Source organism: Syngnathus scovelli, unplaced genomic scaffold (genome assembly GCF_024217435.2).
Source record: "Syngnathus scovelli strain Florida unplaced genomic scaffold, RoL_Ssco_1.2 HiC_scaffold_24, whole genome shotgun sequence".
NCBI lineage: Eukaryota > Metazoa > Chordata > Actinopteri > Syngnathiformes > Syngnathidae > Syngnathus > Syngnathus scovelli.
Genome location: NW_026061333.1, coordinates 1,847,767 through 1,864,087, shown reverse-complemented (window position 1 = coordinate 1,864,087; position 16,321 = coordinate 1,847,767). Strand labels below are relative to the sequence as shown.

The 16,321-nt window shown below is 48.5% G+C and overlaps 1 long non-coding RNA gene and 1 pseudogene across 1 annotated transcript; both read left to right on the top strand.

Moving 5' to 3' along the window:
• The first annotated feature begins 1,902 nt into the window (after positions 1-1,902).
• LOC125992743 (janus kinase and microtubule-interacting protein 3-like) lies at positions 1,903-9,588 on the top strand (annotated as a pseudogene).
• A 5,050-nt stretch (positions 9,589-14,638) lies between these two features.
• LOC125992779 (uncharacterized) lies at positions 14,639-15,570 on the top strand. Its single transcript, XR_007489778.2, has 3 exons — positions 14,639-14,997; positions 15,175-15,345; positions 15,491-15,570. It is a non-coding gene; the product is annotated as an uncharacterized lncRNA (long non-coding RNA).
• Positions 15,571-16,321: the final 751 nt, after the last annotated feature.

Here is a 16,321-nt window from a genome sequence, read left to right as displayed (position 1 = left end):
ACAACACCATCCCGCACTGAACAACACCATCCCGCACTGAACAACATTATGCCGCACTGAACAACATTATGCCGCACTGAACAACATTATGCCGCACTGAACAACATTATGCCGCACTGAACAACATTATGCCGCACTGAAAAACACCATGCCGCACTGAACAACACCATGCCGCACTGAACAACACCATGCCGCACTGAACAACACCATGCCGCACTGAACAACACCATGCCGCACTGAACAACACCATGCCGCACTGAACAACACCATGCCGCACTGAACAACACCATGCCGCACTGAACAGCACCATGCCGCACTAAACAACACCATGCCGCACTGAACAACACCATGCCGCACTGAACAACACCATGCCGCACTGAACAACACCATGCCCCACTGAACAACACCATGCCCCACTGAACAACATTACGCCGCACTGAACAACACCATGCCGCACTTAACAACACCATGCCGCACTGAACAACACCATGCCGCACTGAACAACACCATGCCGCACTGAACAACACCATGCTGCACTGAACAACACGACGCCGCACTGAACAACACGACGCCGCACTGAACAACACCATGCCGCACTGAACAACACCATGCCGCACTGAACAACACCATGCCGCACTGAACAACACCATCCCGCACTGAACAACACCATGCCGCACTGAACAACACCATGCCGCACTGAACAACATTATGCCGCACTGAACAACATTATGCCGCACTGAACAACATCATGTCGCACTGAACAACACCATGTCGCACTGAACAACACCATGTCGCACTGAACAACACCATGCCGCACTGAACAACACCATGCCGCACTGAACTACACCATGCCGCACTGAACTACACCATGCCGCACTGAACTACACCATGCCGCACTGAACAACACCATGCCGCACTGAACAACACCATGCCGCACTGAACAACACCATGCCGCACTGAACAACACCATGCCGCACTGAACAACACCATGCCGCACTGAACAACACCATGCCGCACTGAACAACACCATGCCGCACTGAACAACACCATCCCGCACTGAACAACACCATGCCGCACTGAACAACATTATGCCCCACTGAACAACAATATACCGCACTGAACAACAATATACCGCACTGAACAACAATATACCGCACTGAACAACACCATGCCGCACTGAACAACACCATGCCGCACTGAACAACATTATGCCGCACTGAACAACATTATGCCGCACTGAACACCATGCCGCACTGAACACCATGCCGAACTGAACAACACCATGCCGCACTGAACAACACCATGCCGCACTGAACAACACCATGCCGCACTGAACAACACCATGCCGCACTGAACAACACCATGCCGCACTGAACAACACCATGCCGCACTGAACAACACCATGCCGCACTGAACAACACCATCCCGCACTGAACAACACCATCCCGCACTGAACAACATTATGCCGCACTGAACAACATTATGCCGCACTGAACAACATTATGCCGCACTGAACAACATTATGCCGCACTGAACAACACCATGCCGCACTGAACAACACCATGCCGCACTGAACAACACCATGCCGCACTGAACAACACCATGCCGCACTGAACAACATTATGCCGCACTGAACAACATTATGCCGCACTGAACAACATCATGTCGCACTGAACAACACCATGCCGCACTGAACAACACCATGCCGCACTGAACTACACCATGCCGCACTGAACTACACCATGCCGCACTGAACTACACCATGCCGCACTGAACAACACCATGCCGCACTGAACAACACCATGCCGCACTGAACAACACCATGCCGCACTGAACAACACCATGCCGCACTGAACAACACCATGCCGCACTGAACAACACCATCCCGCACTGAACAACACCATGCCGCACTGAACAACATTATGCCCCACTGAACAACAATATACCGCACTGAACAACAATATACCGCACTGAACAACAATATACCGCACTGAACAACACCATGCCGCACTGAACAACACCATGCCGCACTGAACAACATTATGCCGCACTGAACAACATTATGCCGCACTGAACACCATGCCGCACTGAACACCATGCCGAACTGAACAACACCATGCCGCACTGAACAACACCATGCCGCACTGAACAACACCATGCCGCACTGAACAACACCATGCCGCACTGAACAACACCATGCCGCACTGAACAACACCATGCCGCACTGAACAACACCATGCCGCACTGAACAACACCATCCCGCACTGAACAACACCATCCCGCACTGAACAACATTATGCCGCACTGAACAACATTATGCCGCACTGAACAACATTATGCCGCACTGAACAACATTATGCCGCACTGAACAACACCATGCCGCACTGAACAACACCATGCCGCACTGAACAACACCATGCCGCACTGAACAACACCATGCCGCACTGAACAACAACATGCCGCACTGAACAACAACATGCCGCACTGAACAACAACATGCCGCACTGAACAACACGACGCCGCACTGAACAACACTACGCCGCACAGAACAACACGACGCCGCACAGAATAACACAATACCGCACAGAACAACACCATGCCGCACAAACAGTTTTAGATAATATTACGTCGCAGTCATGCGACGCGGACATGACGTCAATAGGCGGAACTCATGGCAAAATTATAATCCGTGGGCGTGGCTTGCAACAGGAAGTAGGAAAGCGGCAATGCTGGCAAACAAGACACAGCGGTTAGTAACACGACGACTAACAAGACAAATATTTTTGTTTTCAGCTTGCAACTTGACCGTCTAGAGCGTACAAGGTAATTACAACTCATTGTTTTGAAAAATATGTTTTTTTGTTGGCCTGAAAAGCGAGGCAGTGTGGCATTTGGGAGGAACGTCGAACTCGGCGTCTGCTTCCAGCCACAGACGCCAAATTTCGACGATTATTTCGACTGGTCAACGTTTGTAAATTATTGCGTTGATTAAAAACTTTATTTAACTCTACTCTTAACTTTGCCGTTTCAGATATGCGGGTATTACACCGCGGAAATGACGTCAATAGGCTGAACTCTCGCCAAAATTCAAATCTGTGGGCGCAATGGCCTTGAGCGAGACAACGGATACAAACACGACGATTATCAACAGAAATATCTTTATTTTCTGCTTGCAAGTGGACCGTCTAGAGCGTACACGGTAAGTACAACTCATTGTGTTTAAAAAGATTTACGTTTGTGTAGTTTGCGTTGCGTTGTATCTGTGAATGTTGGTTGAGGCTAAATGTTAATGTTTAATTTCCTTCCTTTAGGTTCCACGGTGTTTGTTGGCTGTATGTTTTCCACTGCAAGAAGAGGCTCGTATCATTGACCAGCAGGAGCTACAATGGTGAGTACCCCTTTCGTCGTCCATTTATGTTATACACTTCCTGTTTCATGTCTAACAGTACTCGATTTAACAAATAACCATAAATAAATACAGTGTGGGCAGTCAAGTTAACATATGTGATTATCCTGCCTAATATGTTTATCACAAATATGTCACTAATATGTTTATTTGTTTATCACAACACCTTTGGACCTTCAGCAATCGATTATTTCCCTTCATCTACATAGAGACAGAACGATGGTGTCTTAAACATCTCATTCATTTCACCAAATAACTTCACGCAGGTGGATAACGGCCGTCTCGGTCACGCTATGTTGCGTGATGCAGTTTTGAAGAACCAAATGCATTTATTCAATGAATAAGTCAAGCTAGATCTATGTTTATGATGTTGTACGTTACGGTACCGATTGAAGTTGAGTCCGAAGCCAGTGGAAAACAGCGCTGCGTTTGTGCTCTCCAGGTACAAATGTTGTGATCTCTGACTGACGACCGGGCGAGACTCGAGTAAGAGATGTCCAAACGAGCTCCGGCAGGGCGGGTCAAGGCGGAGCGAACGGACGCCTTTCAGGCCGCCAATGACGAGCTGAGAGCCAAACTGATGGACGTCCAGTTAGAACTTCAGCAGGAGAAGAACAAGGTGAAAACCTCAACAGACAGACACTGCCTTCCTCCCTGCCTGCTTCCCTGCCTGCTTCCCTGCCTGCCTCCCTGCCTGCCTCCCTGCCTGCCTGCCTCCCTGCTTGCCTCCCTCCCGCCCTCCCTCCCTCCCTCCCTCCCTCCCTCCCAGTTTCCCCGATGTAGATTTGACATGCGTGTGCCATGACTGTGTCAGCCTACGTCAACAAATGCACCGAGGACGTCAGCACCACTAAGAATATCATCACCCGGGGCAACCAACGACCCTGGATGACTGAGGAGGTACGTCAAACGCTACGAGCGCGGAACTCTGCCTTCAAGTCTGGCGACAAGGAGACACTGAGGACAGCGAGAGCCAACTTGAACCGTGCCATCAGGGTAGCGAAGCGAGACCACAGTCGAAAAATTCAGGATCGTTTCCACGACGCCAACAACACCAGGAGTATGTGGCAAGGCATACGGGCGATTACAGACTACAACTCACCCTCCCCCCCCGGTGGGTGAAGTTGATGCTGACTTTCTAAATGGTCTAAATAACTTCTTTGGGAGGTTCGAGGCACGAAACGGCACTCCAGCAGTTAAAACTGTCCCCCATCAGGAAGAGGAGGTACTCTGCCTTGACTCCGCCGATGTGTTGAAGACCCTGAGGAGAGCCAACCCCCGTAAGGCCCCTGGCCCCGACAACATTCCTGGGCGTGTGTTCAGGGAATGTGCAAGTCAGCTGGCTGGGGTCATCACAGACATTTTTAACACCTCGCTGGGCCAAGCCACAGTGCAAGCGTGCTTTAAGACTGCCTCCATCATTCCGGTGCCGAAGAAACCTCAAATCACCTCATTTAATGATTACCGGCCTGTTGCACTGACTCCGGTCATGATGAAGTGCTTCGAAAGGCTGCTTAAAGATCACATCGTTTCCAGACTCCCCCCATTATTTGACCCGTTCCAGTTTGCCGACAAAACCGCTCCACTCAGGACGCCATCTCCTCCGTTCTTCACCTGAGCCTGGCTCACCTGGAGGAGAAGAACACCCATGTTCGGATGCTGTTCCTGGACTTCAGCTCAGCGTTTAACACCATCATCCCACAGCATCTAGTAGGAAAATTGGAACACCTGGGCTTCAACACCCCCCTTCGCAACTGGCTGCTAGACTTCCTCACCAACAGACCTCAGTCAGTCCGGGTCGGACAGAACACCTCTGATGTCATCACCCTCAGCACAGGCTCCCCTCAGGGCTGCGTCCTGAGCCCCCTGCTGTTCACCCTGATGACACACGACTGCGTCCCCAGGTTCACCACCAATCACATCGTAAAGTTCGCAGACGAAACAACGGTGGTGGGGCTCGTCAGAGACAACAACGACCTGGACTACAGAGAGGAGGTGGAGCAGCTGGTGGGCTGGTGCAGAGACAACAGCCTGATCCTGAATGTGGAGAAGATGAAGGAGATCATCGTCGACTTCAGGAAAAAACAGCCTCACCACGCTCCACTGATCATCAACAGCTCAGCTGTGGAGGTGGTCAGCAGCACCAAATTCCTGGGGGTCCACATCACAGAAGACCTCACCTGGACTATGAACACTACGGCACTGATCAAGAGGGCACAGAAGCGCTTGTACTTCCTGCGGAGGATGAGGAGAGCCCACCTGCCCCCACCCATCATGAGGACGTTCTACAGGAGCACCATAGAGAGCATTCTGACAAGCTGACTCTCTATGTGGTGTGGAGGCTGCACCGCCTCCGATTGGAAGAACGTGAGGAGAGTGGTGAGGACAGCAGAGAGGATCATAGGGGCTCCTCTTCCCTCCATTCAGGACATTTCATCTCAGCGCTGCATGTCCCGTGCCCGTAACATCATCAATGACCCATCACACCCCCACCATGGACTGTTCTCCCTGCTGCCCTCTGGGAAGAGGTTTTGCACAATCCGCTGCAGGTCCACCAGGTTCTGCAACAGCTTTTTCCCTGCTGTCATCAGACTGTTGAACATTAGAACTGTTGAGCTCTAAACTGAACTCTGCATCACACATTCACAGAACTGTACTTTATGACACTACGGACCTCTATCTTGCACTATCTCGCACTACCAACTTTACTGAACTTGTGTAAACCCTTTAAATAGAAGTTTAATACATGGTTTAGCATTCCTCTGCACACTCTTGAATACTGTTTTGCCTACTTGCACTATTGCATAATTAGCACTGCTGCACTTTATACTTATTTGTAATATATATATATATATATACAGTATATGTATATATATATTTTCATAGGATATGTTACTTCTATTCAACTGCAATATCACTACTTTGTTGTAAGCCGTGTGCAACGAAATTTCGTTTTGTATGCACCATGTGCAGACAAGATGACAATAAAGTTTGTCTAAGTCATGTCAGGTCAGCTGTCTGGAGAGAGAGAGAAGTCAGGACCTGCGGGCGGAGCACCACCGTGCCACCGCCGCCATGACGGAACTCAAAAGCAAACTCCATGAGGAGAAGCAGAAAGAGTTAGCCGTTACCAGGGAGACATTACTGCGGCAGCATGAAATGGAGCTGATGAGAGTGATCAAAATCAAAGATGGAGAGATCCAGCGACTGAATGCCTTGGTCCTCAGCCTGAGGGACGGCTCCATGGACAAGGTGATCCGCTCAATCCGTGTCTGACTATCCGCACGCCACGTCGGGCTCCGATGCGGCCGCTACCGTATTGTGTAGCTTGTCCCCAGTAAGCGTCGCGGCGCTCCGTTGCGGTCTCAACGGCCCGATGTGGCGCAATGTCTGCTCAGGTGAGGAGCGGGGGTGCTTTGCTGGCGGAAGTGGAGGAGACGCGGCGGTGTCGGGAGACCGAGCGGTGTCGCCTCCACCAGGAGCGCGGAAGAAGCCCTGGCAGCGGCCCAGCAGGCCTGGCAGTCCCGAGCGGCCGAGCTCCGATCGGCTCATCACCAGCATCGGGAGGAGCTGAGCCGAACCAAGAGAGACTGCGAGAGGGAGATCCGCCGACTGGTAGGACTGATCAGATGCGCGGTGCGTGGCTATGTTCCCAATTTCGTTGTATACCTGCAGTGCAATGACACCTAAGGCATTCTATTCTATTTCACAAGAAGAAAACGTCCGGTTGCTCGCTTCGCTTTTGTCACAGCAATGGTGTTCTAGTCGATTCAAGATAAAAATTGGCCGGTTGCTCTCTTTGTTTTTGTCACAATTCTGGCAAATGAGTTTGCCCGCCTGCCTGAGCGCTCCCCGTTTGTACATCCAGATGGATGAGATCAAGCTGAAAGACAGAGCGGTTAGTGTTTTGGATAAATCCCTGGGGCCGGCCACGTCCACCGCCTTCAGCTGCAGACTCAGGCTGCCGAGCAGCAGATCGCTGCCCTGAGGGATTCCCAAAGGGCGGGCCTAAACTACCCTGGAAGTGGGGTCAACGGCGCTACTAGCAATCCTCTTCATAGCGTAAGCCACCTCATCACACACTTGCAGTACGCATGACTTAGTTCGTTGCTGGAGGAAGGTAGCACAAAAACAGTTTTGAACTTTGAACGAGTGGTTGTGTGTGTGTGTTGCGGGGCGTTTTCAGTCTCAGGAGGATCGGGACACGCGAAGGTTTCATCTGAAAATCGCTGAGCTCAGCGCAGTCATCAGGAAACTGGAGGATCGAAACGCCCTGCTTTCTGAAGAGCGCAATGAACTGGTAATTTATTGACGGCACGCTTGAAGGTTTGCGCTACGTTTGATGCGCGCCATCCAGCGAGGCACCCATTGCGCTTGCTTATTAGTTGAGCGGCGCGGCGAGTCGGTTGCCTGGTAGATGTCTTTTATTGGGAGCCAAAGCCACGATTCCGTTCAAACCGATGCAAAAGGAATGGATACGTTCTGGCCCGCGTGTTGTGCGTCTTTCGCATCCCGCACTTCATGCTTGCAGCTTAAGCGACTGAGAGAAACAGAAAGCCAGTTTCTGCCACTCCTGGACAAAAACAAACGCCTGAGCAGGAAGAATGAAGAACTCTCACTGGTGCTGTGTCGCCTTGAAAACAAAGTGCGCTTTGTCACCCAGGAGAACGAAGAGATGGCAAGCTTGGTAAGTCGACGCGGACAACGGCGGCGTGCCAACAGAGTCCACTGCATTTGTGTTCCACAGAGAAGGCCTAGTTCGCTCAATGACCTGGAGCGCGGTTGCGGCCAGCAGGACGGTGAAATGGAGTTCCTTCAAGTTGTGGAGCAGCGGCACATCATCGACGACTTGTCCAAGGTCTTCAGGCAGGTGACTCGGTGCACGTACGGCAGCGCCGCGCTCGCTCGCTGTCGCCAGGAAACCTTTTCCGTCCAAAGCTTGGCCGGCGGCCGCCATCCAAAAAATTGGCCCCTTAAATTCCGACCTTTCAAGCAGGAGCATTGTGCGCACGCGTTTGAACACGCTTTAGACTTGTTTTGCCGTTTTCAGCAGCTCAAAGCTCCCGTTTTGTCAGCGCCTTTGCCACTCGCTGTGCGCTGAAAACGACGGACTCGCCCGGCTGCTCAGCCCGTCAACCATGAGCCGCGAGCGCGACGTCATTGTCCGTAGGCAGCTAGTGGCAAAATGCACCCTGTTAGAGTTGCGCTCGCTCCAACTTATTTTGCAAGAACCACACGGGAGACAAGTAAGTTCTTTTGGACACCTGCAGGTGGAGAGTCCATCCGTTGTACGAATGAAGTCTGACTCTCGGCTCCCGCACGAGCATTTTTATTAAGAGAAACAGGGTGGGTGTAAGAGTGGATTGAATAGAGAAAGCCCTTGACCTCTAGTCAAAACATAGCAAGGGATGTTTTACGACTTTGTGTAGGAAGGGATAAGCGATAGGGATAAATAAGGGATAAATAATATTATTTATTACAGGTTGCAGTCAAAGTCAAAGCAACATAATCATACGATAAAGATAATCTGGAAAACTTAGACTTAGACTTAGACTCAACTTTATTAATCCCTTGGGATTACTCCTTCAGGGAAATTCTGTGTCCAGTAGCAGTAAAATACAAGATACACAAGAGATCAAGATATACAGAAGATGCAGAAATACACACAGTGCAAGAGATAGCAATGAAATGTAAAAGAGGCCAAAAGATAAACTAGGCAAGAAAATCGAGGGAGGTAAAAACACTACACAGTAGTTGCCATAATATTGCGCATTGTATATTGACGTGAAGAATGTGTACAGTTATTACAAGCATCTCCATGTCCCAGTTCATGTCCATGTCACCTCCTCCCCAGTGAGGAGTTGAATAGCTTGATGGCTTGGGGGACAAAGGAGTTCTTCAGTCTGCTTGTCCTACAATTGGGGAGGAGCAGTCTCCCACTGATCCGGCTCCTCTGATTAGTGATGACAGAGTGCAGAGGGTGACTGACATTGCCTATAATGTCCAACAGTTTTTTCAGTGTCCTTGCCTCTGCCACCGTCTCCAATGAGTCCAGCTTCTTGCCGATCAGAGAGCCGGCTCGCCTGACCAGTTTGTCCAGTCTGGAGGTGTCCTTCTTGGATGTGCTGCTGCCCCAGCACACCACGGTGTAAAACAGGACACTGGCAACCACGGACTGGTAGAACATCTCCAAGAGTTTGTTGCAGATGTTAAAAGAACGTAGTCTCCTCAGGAAGTACATCCTGCTCTGTGTCTTCCCTGACACACCCTGTAGTTGTCACTTTTGGAAAAGACGAGCGTCCCTCCAATCATCGCCGGTGACGGGTTTTTCAGGCTCTGGAGACAGGAGCTCATGTCAGAAATGTCATCGTGAGTCGCGTTTGTTTCTGCGCCGGAGCCGTTCGTTCCCTTTGCATCCAAAGAATCTCAAAGGCGGATTATTTGTGTCGACAGGAGAGAGATTTGCTGCTACGATACCGACGTCGAGAATCTCTGAGGAGGAACAAAGCGTGAGGTCCTGCAAGGTGAGTCTGTTTGTTTGCGGCTGCTTGGTGTTGCGCAAGATGAAATGGCCTTTTTCTCGCTATCGTTCCTCTCGTCGATTCATCGTGAGGTGTCGCTTCAGTTTGTTCAGAGAGATGTTTGCTTCCGCGCCCGCAGGTCATCAAAACATTTTACGGCTACGACGAAGACGTGTTGGTGGACTCGGACGGATCGTCCTTGTCTTTTCACACCGACAGAACCCCCGACACGGAACCCGAAGAGGTAGCCCGCCATTTCTGCCAGCGTATTGGCGCCAAACATTCCTCTTCAGCCTGGAATCGGACTCGTCTTTGCGTCGCGGGTGCTTTGTCGCCGGTCTGACTGATTCTGGTACTAGTGCTGTGTTGCATTGGTGTGTGCATGAGGAGGCGGAGCTTCGCTACCGCCAGCTGACGCAAGAATATCAAGCGCTGCAACGAGCCTACGCTCTGCTAGCCCAGACCAGCGGAGGGGACTACGACGCCGAGAAGGAGATCAAGGTGGCGCCCCTTCCCGCAACCCCCGGCCGGGTCGCAGCCTCCCCGTTCTCACCCAGCCTCGGGTGTTCTCTGGTCTGAAAGGAGGAGGAGGAGCCTCCCTCCTCCTCCTTTCAGACCAGAGAAAAGCTGATGGTAGTGTCAAACGCACCTCTTTCAATAAGGTGCCCCCGGCTTCCCGGTAACGGGTTTGTCTTAGCCGGGTTCGGAGATTCGTCCGTAATCTAACCACCCGAGTTAAATTAACTCCACCGGAATCAATCTAATTTCTGTACGACGCCAATCCCTCTCAAGTCACCCTAAGCTCGAGCCGAGTAACTCAATTCGAGGCAAGACTTCGAAGTGACCGCATCGTATTGATGGCTCCCCGCTAATGTTTGAAGTTCTTATTATGTTACGGATATTTTTAGATGTCTTTGTTAAGACCTCAGGGATTCGTTTGTATAGCGCACCCTAGCACTAGTTTTGACGAAGTAAATGTCTATATGGGTCCGTTCTACTTGGTCGCTCAAGCAGCGAGCCGACCAACTTGTTTATTCGAAAGAGAATCGAATTAATAAAAGTGTGACAATAATAGCATTTAAGGAGAAAATTAATGCACTTTACGTTATTAATTCTAACTTCTTATATGTAGATCTAGCACTTAACTGTCGGCGTGCTTCACCCCACTTGATTGCTTTAAAAAGAATAACAACTTTCTTAAAACGAATAAAAATGTCTTACTCTATTTAGATTTGCCCAGTAATTAATTTGGAAGGCAAGTCTATTTTTCGATCGTGTCCTGTTTAACTTTTGACGCGGCCCGACAAAATTAAGAACTGGGCCGCGCCCGACGGACAATCGAAATACTTTTATCCTTCACCAACTCAAATGATCTATTTTAACCATCGTCGTTATTTTATTTAGAGGAAGTAAATTTTCAAACGAATTCACTTTTGACGAAATTCACTCTTCCCTTAAATATCTACGAAAGTTATTTAATTCTCTAACATGTTCGGAGTTACTTTTTACGCGGCCCGTCAAAAGGGGAAACGGGCCTGCGCCCTTCAAATAATTAAATTACTTTCAGTTCTACACCAAACCGATAATCCGATTCAAACACTTCCGTTAATTTATTCAGACGAAGCAAACTTTCAAACGGATTGAAATTCACTCGTGTCTCAAATAACTACGAAAGTTATTCAATTCTCTAAAATTGTCTGATGTTACTTTTATTTATTACGGTCCTATGTTATACCATAATAACCCCCCGCACATTAATCAAATTGTCAAATCAACCCCGAACCATCGATTGTACATTCAGTACAAATCAGCGCACAACAAAGTAGATGAATATACACAACACATTTATTGAAGAAACATGAAATAGAATTACAAATCTTAATCACTCCAGAAACCGAACAATTTCACCCACTGATACCCGTGTTAATAAAATCATTCAATCCCAGAACAATTCGATTGCAAAACACAGTTCATGAAAGAGGGAATCAATTTTTAGCCAAGCAAAGAAATCAAGAAGTAAAAATCACATTTGTGCTTCTCCAAACAATTTATGTCACGCCACTATTCTCATAGTGACGGGTCCCTTGATCGAATTGACTAACAATATTGCTTTAAGCTGTTACAGAATACATTTTTAGCCAAGCAAAGAAATCAAAAAGTAAAAATCACATTTGTGCGTCCATGCGTGACTCACAATCCGACACCGTGTTCCTGTTTTATTTCTATTTTAACTTGCTTAGCTTATTTTGGCCCCTTTTTTGGTCTCATGTTTTGGTCTGGCGCCATCTTTTGGAAAAATTTGGAATTTCAGCTCTGCCAATTTATTCCTGTGAACAATCCATATTTTACCATTTGCACCATCTCTTCCCCCCATGTTACATGACAGTAGAAATGGGTCACTATCAAAGCAGAGTAGCAGATCTGGAGTCAGCGCTGAAGCAACAAGGACAGGTAAGCTTATCAATGAGCACACCTTTTTCTCAGACAAAATAGCTACATTCTTCAGTCACTCATTCGTCTGGCATTACTGGACCAACCCCCCCCCCCCAACGTGGCTGGGAAAATGTGGAGAAAAGCAAATGTCATTTTCCAGTCAACCAAAGAATTTGTGGATGAAAATGACACAACATTCCAAAGCTGTCCACGCGTTTGTCTCTTCTAGAATGTCAAGTGGGTGGAGGAGAAGCAGCTGCTGCGTCAGAGCAATCAGCAGTTGGCCGAAAAGGTGACGGAAAGAAAGGCGCTGGGCGGAGTCGCTTGGCGTCACACCCGTCCGGAAGCCCCGCAGATGAGGTCTGACTGTCTTTTCAGGTCAGGCGGATGGAGGCGGAAGAAGCGCGTCTGAAAGAGCACATCCAGGATATCCGAGACCAAAACGAACTGCTTGAGTTCCGCATCCTGGAGCTGGAGGTGGGAAGACTCGCACAAGCGTGTTGAGGCCAGAGATGTGACGGACGGACGGACGGACGGACGGATGCATGCCTCTGCCTTTCAGGAGAGGGAGTGGCGCTCCCCCGTCTTGAAGTTCATGGAGGATCATGGAGCTGGAGGCCATGTTGTACGAGGCGCTACCGCAGCGGGACTGCCCCGCCACGGACGGCGAAAAAGCCAGCCACGCTGGCGTGAATGACGTGCTGACGGCGGATCAGAGACAAGAGCTTAGGAGCGCCGTGGACCAATGGAAGCGAGCCCTGATGTGGGAGTTGAGGGAGCGCGACGCTTGCATCCTCCAAGAGAGAATGGATCTGCTGCACAGCGCGCAACAGGTAAGGGCCCAAAGCCAGCCCGGCACTTACTTGCACGCTTACTGGCTTTTGAAGGCTACTTTCCATTTGTCCGTCCTAGAGGAACAAAGAGCTGAAAGAATTCATCGAAGCTCAGAAGAGACAAATCAAACAATTGGAGGAGAAGTTTCTGTTTCTCTTTCTAGTCTTCTCCTTGGCCTTCATTCTGTGGCCCTAACACCAGCTGGTGAGTGAGCTCCAGCGGCACCGCACTCGACACCTCCGATACACTGCCAGCCGGTCTCAGACGTTGGCAGACGCTCCGATGCCGACGTATACCCCCCGCCACGGTGACAGAGGCACCGCGTCACACCGGCGCTCATCCAATCAGAAGGCAGGAAAGGCAAATTCACATGCAGGGCACTCTTGAACCAGAAGAGAGCGCCACAAAAAACGGTTGTTGCCCCAAACGCGCACTAAAAAGGGTCAGAATAACAAGAGTCCCACCGGCCAGCCGGGGCCACCCGTCCATCCATTTCTTCAGGGGGGGAAAAAATTGGAGTCACCGGTGAGTACATTTTGCATTTAGCTCTGCTTTTCTGCTTCTGTCTTCAAGTGTGTGGCATCCTGCGACCAAAGATTCAGCCAACCCCAAAGCGGTTGACCTCAACGTCCCACCACCATTCCTACCAGAGCAGGTGACGTGATGCTTTGGACATCCTTCCGTCTCAGATGCCCAAAAGTACTCTTTGCCACATCTGCGGCAATACGGTGTCTTTTCAAAGGTGCAAATAAATCCAGCGTGGGCGGAACACGCACGTCTTCGGTTTTTCCCGCTTTGTTTGTGTGACAGCTGTTGTGAAAATTTTACACAAATAAAGTTGTATAGTACAGGTTTGGCCAAGCCGCAACTCCCGAACCGCATGCGGCTCTTTTATGTTCATATCAACATTTGTGTGTGTGTGTGTGTGTGTGGGGGGGTTGTGCGTGTTGGCTTCACTTGAGTTCAATTTAGTATTTTCGTCAAAAGCGCATGTGGTGAAATTCCACAAAGTAGGATGGGCAAACACATTCCAGTAAACTATTAGTGTCAATTGGGCTCTCGAAATGGCAGGGAAAAGATGCACGGCAAAACGAAAATATGTAGATGAACACAGGACGTTTTTATCAGAGTGGGAAAGTTTCTATTTTTTGTTGAACGTGATGGCAAACCATTCTGCCTGATACGTCAGACCTCAGCGCATTTCAAAGATTCAAATCTTCAGCGCCATGCACTTCAGCTCACTCCATGCTAACATTGATCAGGCGTCGAACCCGCAACATCATGCTTAAGAGGTGGACATGCTAACCAGTGCGCCATTATGTCAACGCATAACAACTGTAAAAACTTCCGCCGGAATTCAAATCCGCGGGGAGAGTTAACTTGTTTAAAAGGGAGTGGGCAGAAGAATTATTTAATTTATTTAAATCTATTTGGAGTGTGCGCCATTATGTCAATGCATAACAACTGTAAGTCTACTAAACAAAACAGCGGTTGCTATATGACGTCTGCCACGTCGTGGTCACGTGACGCGGACGTGACGTCGACGCCTACTTTACATCCCACCGATCACAGGACCCCTCGGCTGCATAACCGCGCCCCCTTCCCAACCAATCGGATTTGCTATACGCGAAAACGACGCCAATGGGCGGGCTCTTCCGCCAGAATTTAAATCCGTGGGCGTGGCTCGCAACAGGAAGTAGGAAAATGGCGATGTTGACAAAGACACAGCGGATGGTAACATACGACTAACGAGAGAAATATTTTTATTTTCTGCTTGCAACTGGACCGTCCAGAGCGTACACGGTAAGTACAACTCATCGTTTTTAAAAAGAAGTACTTTTGTTGCCCTGAAAAGCGAGTGAGTGTGGCGTTTGGGGGGAACGTCGAATTTCGACGATTCTTTCTGGTCAACGGTTGTAAATGATTGCGTTGATTAAAAAAGAAAACTTGATGTAACTCTACTTTTAACTGCCGTTTCAGATAAGCGGGTATTACGTCGCAGTCATGTGCCGCGGATATGACGTAATTGGCTGAACTTCCACCAAAATTCAAATCTGTTGGCGCGATGGCCGTGAGCCACTGAGCAACGACGAATATCAACAGAAATATCTTTATTTTCTGCTTGCAACTGGACCGTCTACAGCGTACACGGTAAGTAACACTCATTGTGTTTAAAGAGATTTACGTTTGTAATAGCAACGTGTAGCTGAGGCGCTAGCAGAAGTGTAGCCGCGTTGCGTTGTACGTGTGAATATTGGTCCAGGCGAAATGTTAATGTTTAATTTCATTCCTTTAGGTTCCACGGTGTTTGTTGGCTGCAAGTTTTCCACTGCAAGAAGAGGCCCGTATCATTGACCAGGAGCGAGCTACAACGGTGAGTAGCCATAACATTTATGTTAAACACTTCCTATTTCATGTCTAACAGTACTTGATTTAACAAATAACCATAAATAAATACAGTGTGGGCACTGAAGTTAACATATGTGATTATACTGCCTAATCTGTCACCGAGTATATTGTTGCAAAGTAATATAAGATCCAAAGTTGTAATTCAGAATAGTTTTCAAAAGAAGGCCATTAGAATTATATACAAGTCTGATTACCCTGAACATAACAACAAGCTATTAATTAAATCACAAATTCTTCAATTCAAAGATTTGGTAGATTATCAGAATAATAATGTCTAACAGTAATTGATTTAACACATCACGATAAGTAGATTGAGTGTGGGCACTCTCAAGTTAACATATGTGATTATACTGCCTAATCTGTTACAGAGTATGTTGTTGCCAAGTAATGTAGAATAGATCCAAAGTAGTAATCCAGAATAGTTTTGAAAAGGCCATTAGAATAATAAACAAATCTGATTACCTTGAACATAATAGTTAAGTGTTGAATATGTCCTATGAAGTCAAAATTTGGCACCATCATGTGGTGAAATTTGGAATTGCATCACATCCAATTTTGCCTGGGAACAAACAGATTAAATAAATCTTAGACTTAAATAAGCCACTCCTTCTCAAACAAGTAAACTCTGCCCATTTTGCGCAGTAGATGTTCTGTTAATATCTAGTATTTATACAAAGTCATAATTTAAATTGCTTTTAACCTTCATTCATCGCTTCAA